The 13,638-nt window shown below is 44.0% G+C and overlaps 1 protein-coding gene across 7 annotated transcripts in view; it reads left to right on the plus strand.

The window, feature by feature from the left end:
- Window positions 1–13,638, plus strand: part of lima1a (LIM domain and actin binding 1a) — a 164,380-nt gene that overhangs the window by 32,719 nt on the left and 118,023 nt on the right. Inside the window, exon 3 of one of the 7 annotated variants that reach the window (XM_072493968.1) lies at window positions 12,086–12,117. The exons of the other annotated variants lie outside the window; for them this stretch is intronic. The gene's annotated coding sequence lies outside the window, so the exon portion shown is untranslated. The remainder of the gene's footprint in view (window positions 1–12,085; window positions 12,118–13,638) is intronic. 7 annotated transcript variants of the gene reach the window in all.

Genomic DNA, 13,638 nt, shown 5'->3' on the forward strand with positions numbered 1-13,638 from the left:
GGTGCAGGAGGGAAGGCTTCAGATATGTGGATCATTGGGGTATCTTCTGGGGAAGGTGGGACCTGTACATGAAGGACGGATTGCACCTAAACTGGAGGGGCACCGATATCCTGGGTGGGAGGTTTGTTTGAGCTCTTCGGGAGGTTTTAAACTAGTTTGGCAGGGGGATGAGAACCAGAGCTATGGATCAGAGATGGGGTAGCTGTTGCACAGCCAGAAATGGTATGCAGCAAGTCTGTGAGGAAGGATAGACAGTTGATAGGACAAAGTTGCACTCTGTGGAATGGGTTAAAGTGTGTCTGTTTCAATGCAAGGAGTGTCAGGAATGAGGGAGCCATGGATCAATACTTGGAACTACGATGTTGTGGCCATTACGGAGATGTGGATTTCACAGGAGCAGGAATGGTTGTTAGAAGTTCCGGGGTTCAGATGTTTTCAGAAGACTAGGGAGGGAGGTAAAAGAGGAGTGGGGGTGGCACTGTTAATTAGGGAGTGCACCACAGCTGCAGAAAAGGAGGTAGTTGAGGAGGGTTTGTTGACTGAGTCAGTATGGGTGGAAGTCAGAAACAAGAAAGGAGCAGTCACATTATTGGGAGTTTTCTATAGAGTCCCCAATAGCAGCAGAGAGATAGAGGAACAGATTGGATAGAGGAGCAGATCTTGGAAAAGTGCAGAAGTAACAGAGTTCTTGTCAGGGGTGACTTCAACTTCCCTAATATTGACTGGAACCTCCTTCGTGCAAATGGTTTGGATGGAGCAGATTTTGTCAGGTGGTTGACAGGAAGGATTCCTGACTCAATATGTAGATAGGCTGACTGGGGGGAGGCCGTATTGGACTTTGTGCTCGGCAACGAACCAGGCCAGGTGTCAGATGGCTCGGTGGGAGAGCATTTTGGTGACGGTGACCACAACTCCTTGACCTTTACCATAGTCATGGAGAGGGATAGGAACACACAGTATGGGAAGGTATTTAATTGGGGGAGGGGAAATTATACTGCTATTAAACAGGAGCTGAGGAGCATAAATTGGGAACAATTGTTCTTGGGGAAATGCACAATAGTAATGTGGGGATTGTTTAAGGAGCACTTGCTGCGAGTGCTGAATAGTTTTGTCCCACTGAGACGAGGAAGGAATGGTAAGATGAAGGAGCCTGGGATGACAAGAGAAGTGGAGCTTCTAGTCGAGAGGAGGAAGAAGGAAGCTTACTTAAGGTTGAGAAAGCAAGGATCTGACTCGGCTCTAGAGGGTTACAAGATAGCCAGGAAGGAACTCAAAAATGAACTGAGGAGAGCGAGAAGGGGGCATGAAAAAGCCCTAGCGGGAAGGATTGGGGAAGATGTGAGAAATAAAAGGATGTTCAGAGTGAGAGTAGGGCCGATCAGGGATAGTGGAGGGAACTTGTGCCTGGAGTCTGAAGAGATGGGGGAGGCCCTAAATGAATACTTTGCTTCAATATTCACTAGAGAGAGGGACCTTGTTGCCCATGAGAACAGTGTGAACCAGGTTAATGGACTCAAACAGGTTGATGTTAAGAAGGAGGATGTGCTGGAAATTTTGAAAAAAGCATCTGGATAGATAAGTCCCCTGGGCCTAATGGGATATACTCAAGGTTACTATGGGAAGCGAGGGAGGAGATTGCTGCGCCATTGGCGATGATCTTTGCGTCCTCACTCTCCACTGGAGTAGTACCGGATGATTTGGAGGGAGGTGAGATGTTGTTCCCCTGTTCAAGAAAGGGAATAGGGAAATCCCTGGGAATTACAGATCCATCAGTTTTATGTCTGTGGTGAGCAAAATATTGTAAAGGATTCTGAGAGATAGGATTTATGATTATTTAGAGAAACATAGTTTGATTAAAGATAGTCAGCATGCTTTTGTGAGGGGCAGGTCATGCCTCACAAGCCTCATTGAGGCTTTGAGGATGTGACGAGACACATTGATGAAGGTCGGGCAGTGGATGTGGTTTTTATGGATTTCAGTAAGGCATTTGATAAGGTTCCCCATGGTAGGCTAATTCAAAAAGTTAGGGGCACACGGCCCACTCTACAGGTGTGGTATAGCAGCAATGGAAAAGTATTTTTTAAAGCAAAACAATGTTTATTCTATGAACTCAAGTTAATCTTTTTGAAACATACAGTGAACATCTTACCAACCATCAATTCAAATACAACCCCCAAAGAATACAACACAAGTAATCCTTAATAACTTCCCAAATAACATCCAGAAGACAGAAGAAACACCTTTTTAAGAGAAGCAGATCAGGTTTACATTCACTACTGACAAAAAATTTATAATTCTGAATTCGCCAAATAATCAGGAGATAGTCTTTTGATGGCAGAGAGAACAGCAGTACACCTGCTTGGTCTGGCTTCAGCTCCAACACTGAAAACAAAGCTAGAACACACTCTGCAGCAAACAGCCTAAAATGAAAGTAAAAAGCTGACAGACAGCCCAGCTCCACCACACTCTGACATCACTCACTGATGAACACCCATTTCTTAAAGGTACATTTCTTAAACACTCATTTCTCAAATGTACTCTCTATGTTCTATAGTGTAGGTTAGATGGCTTTTGTTTCGGTGCAACATCGTGGGCCGAAGGGCCTGTACTGCGCTGTATCGTTCTATGTTCTATGACAGAGGAGAGTGTGGGGGTCCCACAACCTCACTTGGAGATCAGGGCACCCTTTCAAAATGGTGGCTCGATTGAGTTCAGCCCCCCCAGTGCTGAAAAAATTCTAGTGTGGGTTAAAACGGTGAGAGCTCCCAAGGGTGCAAAAAAAGTGATAGCAGTGGGGAACTCGCTAGCAGAGCCGGCGGGAAACTTCCTGAAAAACTCACCAAATGAAAAGAGATTTCCTTGAGCTCCACCCAGTGTATTGTGCCTCCATCTTGTAGATTTGACATTCGTGGCTCTTCGACACACTACACACCACAGACAATGTGTGTGTTGTTTCTGATGTTGCAGGAGTTGTGCTTGCTGTTGCCAATGTTGTCTAATTTTCGGATGATATTGTTAATGCTGTCTCCCTGGAGGGGTGGCACAGTGGTTAGCACTGTTGCCTACAGCGCTGAGGACCTGGGTACGAATCCAGTCCCTGGGTCACTGTCCGTGTGGAGTTTGCACATTCTTCCTGTGTCTGCGTGGGTTTCACCCCTACAACCCAAAGATGTGCAGGTTAGGTGGATTGGCCATATCTTCTTATTAAAACTGTAACCATCACATTTGTACAAGGCCAAATGGTACAAACACTAATTTTGCGTTGGAGAAACCGAGTACCTTCCCCTCTGTACCAACGTACGGGGAGGGGGAGTAGGATACTCTGATTATTAAAACAGTACACAACACAAGTTGTACAAAATTATAAATTGCCCCTTTAATTGGAAAAAAAATAAATGGGTACTCTAAAAAAATTTTTTAAATGCTGTCTCCTTTGATATTTATGTTTCTGGGTTTCTGTTTTCCCAGCTCGAATGTGGACTCCTGCTCCTTACTGGTTTGGATCTCAATTATGTTTGACCTTGGTGTCTCGGCTTCAGCAACAACTTTTGCTGGACTCCAGGTTTTCACGATTAGACCCTGTACATGGACACTTTGTCCTTTCAACAGCTCTAGCAGGGATTTGGCATGTTAGTTAAAGTGCTGACCACCTCTTTCCTGTGTTTCAGTGAGTTATTGTCTCACTTCCTCCTGGTCACTTGGAGGAAGTATTTTGCTTCGTAGAGTAGGGTTTTATATTTTCTTCCATTTAGCAACTCTGCAGGTGATCTCTACCTTGAGGGGTGTGGATTGGAGTGACAACAAGGTTTGAGTCTTCCTTTGTTTTTCAGCATTTTGTTGGGGTTCTTTTGACCATCTGAACATGTCTTTCAATAAACCTGTGTCCTCGAGGATGATGTGATGATGTTGAACCCATACTGTTCAGCAAATTTCTTTAATTTCCTGGGTGTGGCCTGAGTGCCATGTCACATATTAATCATTCATGAACTCCTTGCTCAGCAAGCAGAACTCTTACTGCTGAGTACGAAGTCTTACAACACCAGGTTAAAGTCCAACAGGTTTGTTTCGATGTCACTAGCTTTTGGAGCGCTGCTCCTTCCTCAGGTGAATGAACCTGAGGAAGGAGCAGCGCTCCAAAAGCTAGTGACATCAAAACAAACCTGTTTGACTTTAACCTGGTGTTGTAAGACTTTTGTACTGTGCTCACCCCAGTCCAACGCCGGCATCTCCACATCATTACTGCTGAGGTGATTGTGATTCTCAAGTCTTTCATCTTCCGATTTAAAGGAAATTTTGAGTAGTAGTCTGTGACTATGAAATACCATTCTTGATTGTGCGTAAATAAGTCAGCTCTCACATTATGCCATGATCTGTGTGTTTCTGTACTTTGGTCTGCATTGCATGTAGACACCATATTTTCAATGTCTTTTTGTATATTCCTATCCAGTAGACAGCTGATCTAGCTCTGAGCTTGCATTTCTCCATTCCCATGTGGCCTTCATGTATCATTTTGGAGAAGTTCTTCCTGCACTGTTTTGAGTATGATTATTCTGGATCCAGCTAATAGAACATCATCTTCCAGTGAGATGTCACCTCTGATAGACTGTTTGCTGACTGTGTTGCTGCATCTTATGCCAACCCTTGATCACTTGCTGAGCGAGCATCTGTGAATCTTCGTCTTTGTTGGTCTAATTTGACTCTGTTTCGCTGGTGTTCCACTCACCAGGAGATGGATCTTTATATCTAGATCTACTATCGTGTGTTTCTGCTGTGGGGCATCTGAGGTACGGTATCTGCCAGCACCATTTCTCTTCTTGGTTTGTATTTCAGGAGTAAAATCGTAACTCTGAAACCTCAAGTAATCCGCTGCAGTCTTGCTGGTGCTTTCCACAGATACTTCTTGTAAATCTGCTCCAGTGGACAATGACCACTCTCTCCTCCATGAGCTATCTCCCATAGAGATAGATATGAAACTGCTCACATTCATGCACAACTGCCTAAGGCTCTCTTCCTATGTCAGCATACCTGGACTCAGCTGAGGTGAGAGCTTTGGATGTGAATGCTATTGACTTTCCCTCTTGGACCAGGGTGATCCCAGTCCTTTTTTCAAGAAGCATCCACTTGCAGACTAACCGGTTTCTTTTTGTCGTAATATGACTAGACTTGCTTATCTCCTCGCATATGAGCTTTTTTTAAAACAAATTTAGAGTGCCCAATTCTTTTTTTCCAATTGAGGGGTAATTTAGCATGTCCAATCCACCTACCCTGCACATCTTTTTGTGTTGTGGGGGTGAGACCCAAGTAGACACTGGGAATATGTGCAAACTCCACACGGACAGTGACTCGGGGCTGGGATTGAACACGGGTCCTTGGCGCCGTGAGGCAGCAGTGCTAATCACTGCCACCGTGCCGTCCTACATATTAGCTTTTCAAAAAATAAATTAGTGTACTCAATTCATTTTTTTCCAATTAAGGGGCAATTTATTGTGGCCAATCCACCTAACCTGCACACATCTTTGGGTTGTGGGGGGTGAAACCCACACAAGCACAGGGAGAATGTGCAAACTCCACACACCCGTGATCCAGAGCTGGGATCGAACCTGGGACCTCGGCGCCGTGAGGCAGCAGGGCTAACCCATTGTGTTACCGTGCTGTCCATATTCGCTTTTTAAATTTGTTGAAACTCTTCTCGTGTGACTCTGACCATGATACTGTGAATATTCTTTCAGGTCTCTGCTTGATTCTGTCAGGTGTGTACACCATTCCGAAGAACTGGCATTCTGTCACTTTCACTATGCATTAACCTGTGTTGAGTGTGATTGTGGTTCTCTCTATGGCTTCGTGTAGATGATCTTTTTCATCTACATCGTATATCTGGATGTCATGTGCAATGTTGATTGCTCTTTTGCACACCCTGTACGTCACATCTACTTTTCTGCTGGCTCTCTAAGGCCAAAAGGTAAACCTATATGAATCCGTATCATCCGAAGGGTGTATTGTGTAACACCGGCATTGGGCAGAGTCATGGAGGGGTGGTATCTCCCTGCATAGATCATAGAATTTACAGTGCAGAAGGAGGCCTTTCGGCCCATCGAGTCTGCACCGGCTCTTGGAAAGAGCACCCTACCCAAGGTTAACACCCCCACCCAACACTAAGGGCAATATTGGACACCAAGGGCAATTTATCATGGCCAATCCACCTAACCCGCACATCTTTGGACTGTGGGAGGAAACCGGAGTACCCGGAGGAAACCCACGCACACACAGGGAGGATGTGCAGACTCCGCACAGACAGTGACCCAAGCCGGAATCAAACCTGGGACCCTGGAGCTGTGAAGCAATTGTGCTATCCACAATGCTACCGTATGGTTCATTTCCTCTTCACCAGCACTACACAGCAGGTAACATTCACTACATTTCCCAAAAGGCATCACGCCTACCAGGAACAAACAGGGGTGGGTATATTTCTTTAAAAAACAGGGGCTTGCACAGTCCACCTGTCTGCGCCTGCAGAGGTAAACTGATGTGGCAGGTGGCTGGTGAACAACCCAAGAGAAAGTTGGTTTGACTACCTGGCTTTAAACTTTGATTGGCGTGTGTCCGTGAATTGGAATAAGAACTGGAACTGGCGGAGAACCCGACCCTGCTCGGACCATAACTTTCCAGACACTGATTAAGAGTCTGATTAAGTTTGATTGCACTGGTAAATAGCTTATCTATCCAGTTAAATATATAGGGAAGATAACAGCTCTTTTATTTGTTTTATTTCCTTTATCGTTTTGAAGCACGTCACTTATTTTAAACCGACTTTGCAACAATAGATATACAGTCATCATGCTTTTACGTGAACTCGCGTGTTAAAGTGTGCTCAAACCCCCTGCCTACAAGATCCCTGCACAACACCGCTTGATGGTGTGAAAGCTGAATGCTGTCAACAGCAAAGATTCCATGTCTGGTTTCATATTCCAGTGCTTGCTGCAAACCTTTGCCCCTGCCAGTGCTGGTGTGATCTCTTCCATTGTTAGAATGGGGTACTGATTCCTCTTAACGACTGGATTTGGGATCCAGGCAAAATGTTAGCCACCCATTTGGCTTCTCTCTCAGCACAATGGAATTTACCCAATTTGTAGGCTGTATGCATTTTCTTCATCCTTGGAGCTCTCTTTCACATTTTCCTTTCCTTTTAATTCTGTTGGTACGTTTACATGGGTGTTGAATCACTGGTTAAATTGCTGGAACATAGAACATACAGTGCAGAAGGAAGCCATTCGGCCTATCGAGTCTGCACCGACCCACTTAAGCCCTCACCTCCTATCCCCGGAACCCAATAACCCTTCTCAACCTTTTTGGTCACTAAGCAATTTAGCATGGCCAATCCACCTAAGCTGCATGTCTTTGGACTGGGAGAAAACCCACGCAAGCACGGGGAGAATGTGCAAACCCCACACTGACAGTGACTCAGAGCTGGGATCGAACCTGGGACCTCGGCACCGTGAGACTACAGGGCTAACCCACTGCGCCACCGTGCTGCCCGATCCATCGGCCTTTTTAATGTGGGTCCTTAAACTTGCATTTTCTCGCTGCATTTTTAATTTTGTTACAAAGTTATCAATCGGCTCGCCTAATCCTTGTCTGAGACCGGTAGATCTGATGATTCAATTTTGGCTGGAGATGGGTGCTGACTTTTTCAAACCTATTTTGTCTGGGTCTTTGCTGTCCTTTTCAATAAGCTCCCAGCTGTTAACTAAATTTAATCCTGTACCCACTGCCCACAGAAGGATATAGCTGACCCTCTCGTCACTGCTAGTGCCTTTTTAGGAAGCTATTGAATGTCAGTCTGCACTTTGCAAATGCCTCAACGACATCATCTGCTCCCCAATTCATTGTGAGCTGTGACTGCATTCATTGCTGTGCCAGTCGACATTTCGTTTTTTGTCTTCGCATGATTCACTTAGTTTCCTTCTGGCAGTAATGTAGGTCTGTTTCCCAAATCAACACAATTTATTTCAAATGCTTTAGGTTTACTCGCAGACACTTGCTGCCACCATGCTGTGTGTTTTTGTTGTCTTTTGGTTCCCAGATGTTGGAATAATATCATAAGATCACAAACTGTTTAATTTTGCCATGCTGTCTGGGTTCAAAAGAAGAACCAGATTGAACTGGTTATGTGCACGTCATTTCAGTCTCTACTACAGCAATGAAATATGGCCGTCTGTAGCATTTGCGCATTAGTTCCTAGCAATTTTGAGATATTTACAGATAATACAAATATATAACCTATTCCATACATATCTTTACCCGAGGAATACAACTTCAGATGTCTGTAGCAAGATGATGTGCAATTCAGTCGGTCTCGCAAAGAGGTTTTGGAGTCTTGTATAGTTTAGCACAGGGCTAAATCGCTGGCTTTGAAAGCAGACCAAGGCAGGCCAGCAGCACGGTTCGATTCCCGTAACAGCCTCCCCGAACAGGCGCCGGAATGTGGCGACTAGGGGCTTTTCACAGTAACTTCATATGAAGCCTACTTGTGACAATAAGTGATTTTCATTTCAAGTGTCTATTTAAATCTATATGCATGGGTAGTACAGTGGTTAGCTCTGCTGCCTCCTACCTGGTTCAATCTTGGCCCTGGATCACTGTCCGTGTGGAGTTTGCACATTCTCCCATTGTCTGCATGGGTCTCACCCCCACAACCCAAAGATGTGCAGGGTAGGTGGACTGGCCACGCTAAATTGCCCCTTAATTGCAAATTTTTTTTAAAAATTCTGTACATGCATACAGTATAAGGTGTAAGCTAGGAACTTGCCTCTGCATATGTCTCTGTCCAGTACATACTGTTCTCTACTGTGGGCAGTACTGTACAAAGTCCCACGTTAACCCTTTCTATGTCCGACGTTTATACTACAGTGATTTCCGTAACTTCTATCAGGGGGTATGGGATATTTGGGCAGTTCATCCTACAATATTTATTCTATGAGAGGGGCTAGGGAGTGCTAGATTTAGGGAGAGCTAAATTCAACAATGCTGTAACTCTCAATTGAGTGCACTCTATTTGTCTAATCATTATATTTTGTAAATACTTCCGGTTGAATTTCCTGCTCTGTAATATTTTCTGTATACCATAATTTGACTGGGAGCGCACCATCACTTTACAATTGATTTGGTAATCGTTCTGCACCTGGCATTGTTTTGTAGGATGCACACCCTACTGGGATGGGAAATTAAATGTAGATTTCTGAGCTCTACAGTTCATTATCATCGAATCCCTACAGTGCAGAAGGAGGCCATTTGGCCCATTTGAGGCTGCACCGACCCTCAAGAGTATTCCATCCAAGCCCACTGCCCCGTCCTGTCCCAATAACCCCATAAACCTTGCCTAACCTACACATCTGGAATACTAAGCTGACACATTTGTGCACCAAAAAACTGAAATTGTAACCAGGTCTATTGTCAGAAAAGTTTCTGGAAAAAATGAAGGTATATTTCATATGCCTTGATTTCATATATGCCTTGATTTATTGCTACACGTTTGATGTTCTGCTTGATCCAGCAGCCTTCTATTGTTAATCAGGACTGCCTTTACTCCATTCCTATGTAAAAGTGCATGTATGTACATGTTTATCAAAGACATTTTGGTATGATGTGTAGTCAATGGTTTTATCCTATTATAAAACTGAAACCTAGTGATCCCACATCGAGGACATGTGGGTACAAATGCAAGTTAAAAGAGCCCCCACGGGCAGTTTAATGTTGGTCATTTACTGCACACAATCTGGAAATACGTATGATCTAGTCATTTTGGTGGTTGATTGGAATATCTAATCCGGTTGTCAAGGTATTCTGATTTTGGAAGAATGCCAGTATCTTTTTAAATGTGTGTGCAATATATCCTATCACCTTGGAGATCTGCATTATCTATAGTCAACAGTCAAATGTTGATATTTCCCCCCCACACCCCCCCCCCCCCCCCCCCCCACTTCCGCGTCTGTCCATGTAATACTTGATGTTGGTACTGTGCAATTATTTGGTGTTGTAGATATTTAAATATATCTGAGCTTTAAATTAATGCTTCAGAATATTTTAATTTAGAATTATTTTGGTATTATTCTATGAAATCTATCTGACAGATGTTCAATTAATTTGATAGTCTGTATTGTAGAGTACTGTTTTAAATCCAAAACAAGCATTTTGCTTTTTGAACACTAGCTTTTTGCAGGAAATCTTATCAAACTAGGCAGGCGCATGGGTGGTTGGTAACATGATCTGATTATTTAGTGATAAATATAGCCACAAAGTGACACACAATTCGCAAACAATGCAGCTTTGTACTCCTATTTCTCATTTAGAACATTTCAATGCTTTTTGTATTATTCTGATCTGATATTTTGTGATGTACATTGCAGTTTTGTGTAAATCCGTGTATGAAAAATTCTATGACTCCCATGATATACACCAGAATATTGGTAGAGTTCTCCTGGTGGCTCAGCCAATTTATCCAACGATGGCTCCACTGTGGGAACATCACCAAGATTGCAGATGTTCGGAGGTCTGTTGCCACACTTGTGAAATGAGAGATGGGAATCAAATGCTTGCCATGCCAACATGGCACACACCCTGAGAACTAATATGTATTGGGTCTCTGGTTCAGTCGCTTGTGAAATTGGGTGAGGACTGGGTAATCCCTTCTGACCCCGCACCTATCCTTGCCCAAGCGGATAGCTTGAAGGTGTGTTGTGTTGAGACTTGTATGATATCACATGAGAAAAAGGGGCAGAATGGAGCCAAATTGACGGGTGGGTTCAGGATTATGAAATTGGACTTCCATCCAATTAATCACCATCAGCAAGCAGTGTCGTACAGGCTTGTGGTCATGGTCGTAAGCTGATACATTACTGTTTGCTGTAGTCTCCAGTGTGTATCAGGCAAACGTTCTTGTGCTTTTCAAACTAATACATGTTGGAAACTTTTCTGCGAACTTTTTGAATGGTGTCTCAATTGCTCCTTTTTAAATGTTAGAAAGAAAATTGGAAGGTAGTTTTGTGTCCCTCGTGGGCTTTCCGGGACGTGCCATTTGTCCCAAATTCCCGTGGGCAATGCCTGGGGAGATCGCTAAAGGTATCCTCTTGCTGCTGCCCAAGCATCCTTGATGTGCATGTTCAGACACGCATCCGTTAGAGTTGGTTACCCTATTATGAATTGTTGTTGCTGTTGTATATTCCTTCCATTAGTGAAATTTTGGGGACATTTGTTTTGGGCAGTTGTGATTAAGCAGTATAGATGCAAGTTGTTTCTTCCCTCCTTGCTGTCCAAAGCTGAAAGATAAACCACTGACTAAATTTTTAAAAATAAATTAAAAATAAAAATAAAAAAATAAAAAATTAAGAGTATCCAATTCATTTTATCCGATTAAGGGGCAATTTAACGTGGCCAATCTACCTACTCTGCACATCTTTTTGGTTGTGGGGGCGAAACCCACGCGAACACGGGATGAATGTGCAAACTCCACACAGACAGCGACTAGCGACTCAGGGTCGGGATTCGAACCCGGGTCCTCAGCGCCATAGGCAGCAGTGCTAACCACTCCACCACCATGCTGCCCTGTTGGCAAAATGTTTGTGTCCTTTATTTTCCCCTTTCAGTGGTTAAGATGACATTCCAGAATATTATTTTGGACACTAGATTCCTGCCCCAGCTCTAAATGTTCTGTTAAAGTTTGCATAAAGAAACAAGCGTCAGTGTTTGGACATTGAAATGAATGTTTTACTGTCCGTGTTGCAGCTTTTAAGGTACGGATGTACTGTAGATAAGAGTAACTGATAAAACTAGTTGGCTATTGCTGTTTCTGATTAATACTGCATCAATGGGCAAAGTTCGACAATTCAAAGCCTTTTGTTTGGTTAAAAGTTTCCTCGAACCTTTGCTTGTACTCTGCTTTTGTATTGGGAGCCATTAGATCTGTACCAGTTTATGGTGAGCTCATGCATCTTGTGGCAAATTTTAGCTGAGTGGTATTGGCAGCAATCCTTGGGCAGGGCATTGCCTCACCTTGTTTGTGAATAATGCATGATTTTTTTTTTTGTTGCAGGGAGCGGAAGAGAAAGCAGGTAGTATCATAAAGTAAGTGGGTGTACAAAAGCTTTTGTTAATTCCAATGCAAAATCACAAACCCGCCCAAGGTGGGAGAGGAAATGTTGCTCATTGTATCCGAAAACTGATTTCAATACGCTAATGTAGGGCAAGGACTTGGCTAATATCACTCGATTGAGGACGGCTGGGCTCCTTTTTTTATTCTTAAAATATTGGATAAATGATTTGATGGTTTTAAAACAGGAACCTGGAATGTACCTATGGACCTATTGAAAAGTGCTTCTTAATTGCAAATTTGACCTGTTGCTTCTCCAGTAAAACCTTTCCTTGCCAAGTGCTCTTGATAACAACCTAATGCCACAGGACGTAGCACTTCTTGATCCTTGGGTTTTATATCTTCATTTGCCATTGTTTTTCTTTTCAAGTGGGAAATTTTCTTTTTTAAGATTAATTTCGGTAATTGCTGTTCCTCTGTGTAAAATCCATACCCATTTGCTCCAAGTTATGCAGCAATTACTCTTGCACACTCTTTAGAAACATTGGAAAGTCCCATTTGTCGTTGAGTTATACTCCTCGTTGTTGGACGTCCGGTGCTGGCTATGTGGTGAGCAGCTGCAGATGTGATGGTGGCCCCCACCAGGGTACTTTGCTTTTGGCCCTTTTTTTTTTGCCTGGTTTACGGGCACTTTTCCTGGTGAGGAAGTTGGCATAGTTTGATAGAATAAGATCCCCCTCATACGAGAATAAGATCCCCCTCATACGAGTAATGTCTGGTAACTAAAGAAATCTGGCAAGGAATTGTGTTGGACTCCAGTTCTTTGAGCCTTAGCAGGTGGGACATTGCGGAGGCTTCTGCTGTCATTGGCCCCTTGGTCGACTGAGACGTTGGTTTAGCTTCTTGACTGACTAATTTAAGAAGCAGTGGCAGGCGGTCGCTGAGGATCTGGAGAAGGCAATGGAGGGAGCTTTGCCCCCAATCTGGGCAGCCATGGACAAGATGGATTGGCGGATAAAGATACAAGGGGCGACGATACAGAAGTTGGAGGTGGCGCCCTCTGACCATCGTGACCAGATTGTGTCTCTGGAGGCGTCTCTGGAGGCAGAGATGGCGTTGTTGGCTGAGGAGCATTGGAGGGCTTCTGAAGATTTTGGCTGGTTTACGGCATATAAATTGAGCATGGGAAAGAGTGAGATGTTCCTGATATGCCAGAGCGCAAGAAAGGAGATTGGAGGAGTTGCCGTTCAGGGTGGTGAGGGACAAGCTTTAGGTACTTAAGAATCCAGATGGTAGGGAGCTGGGCCCAGTTATATAGGTTCAATTTGGTTCGAATGGTGGAGGGAGTGAAGGTGGATTGTAAGAGGTGGGATGTGTTGCTGCTGTCGCTGGCTGGGCGTGTGCAGTGACAATGACAATGCTGCCAAGGTTCCTGTTGGTGTCCCAGCACCTCTCCATATTTGTGGCAAAGTCATTTTCAGGAAAATCAAATAGGATGATTTTGGGGTTTGTGTGTGCGTGGGTGGGACCCTGTTGGTGGGGACTGATGTTGCCGA

Source organism: Scyliorhinus torazame, chromosome X, assembly GCF_047496885.1.
Source record: "Scyliorhinus torazame isolate Kashiwa2021f chromosome X, sScyTor2.1, whole genome shotgun sequence".
Lineage (NCBI taxonomy): Eukaryota > Metazoa > Chordata > Chondrichthyes > Carcharhiniformes > Scyliorhinidae > Scyliorhinus > Scyliorhinus torazame.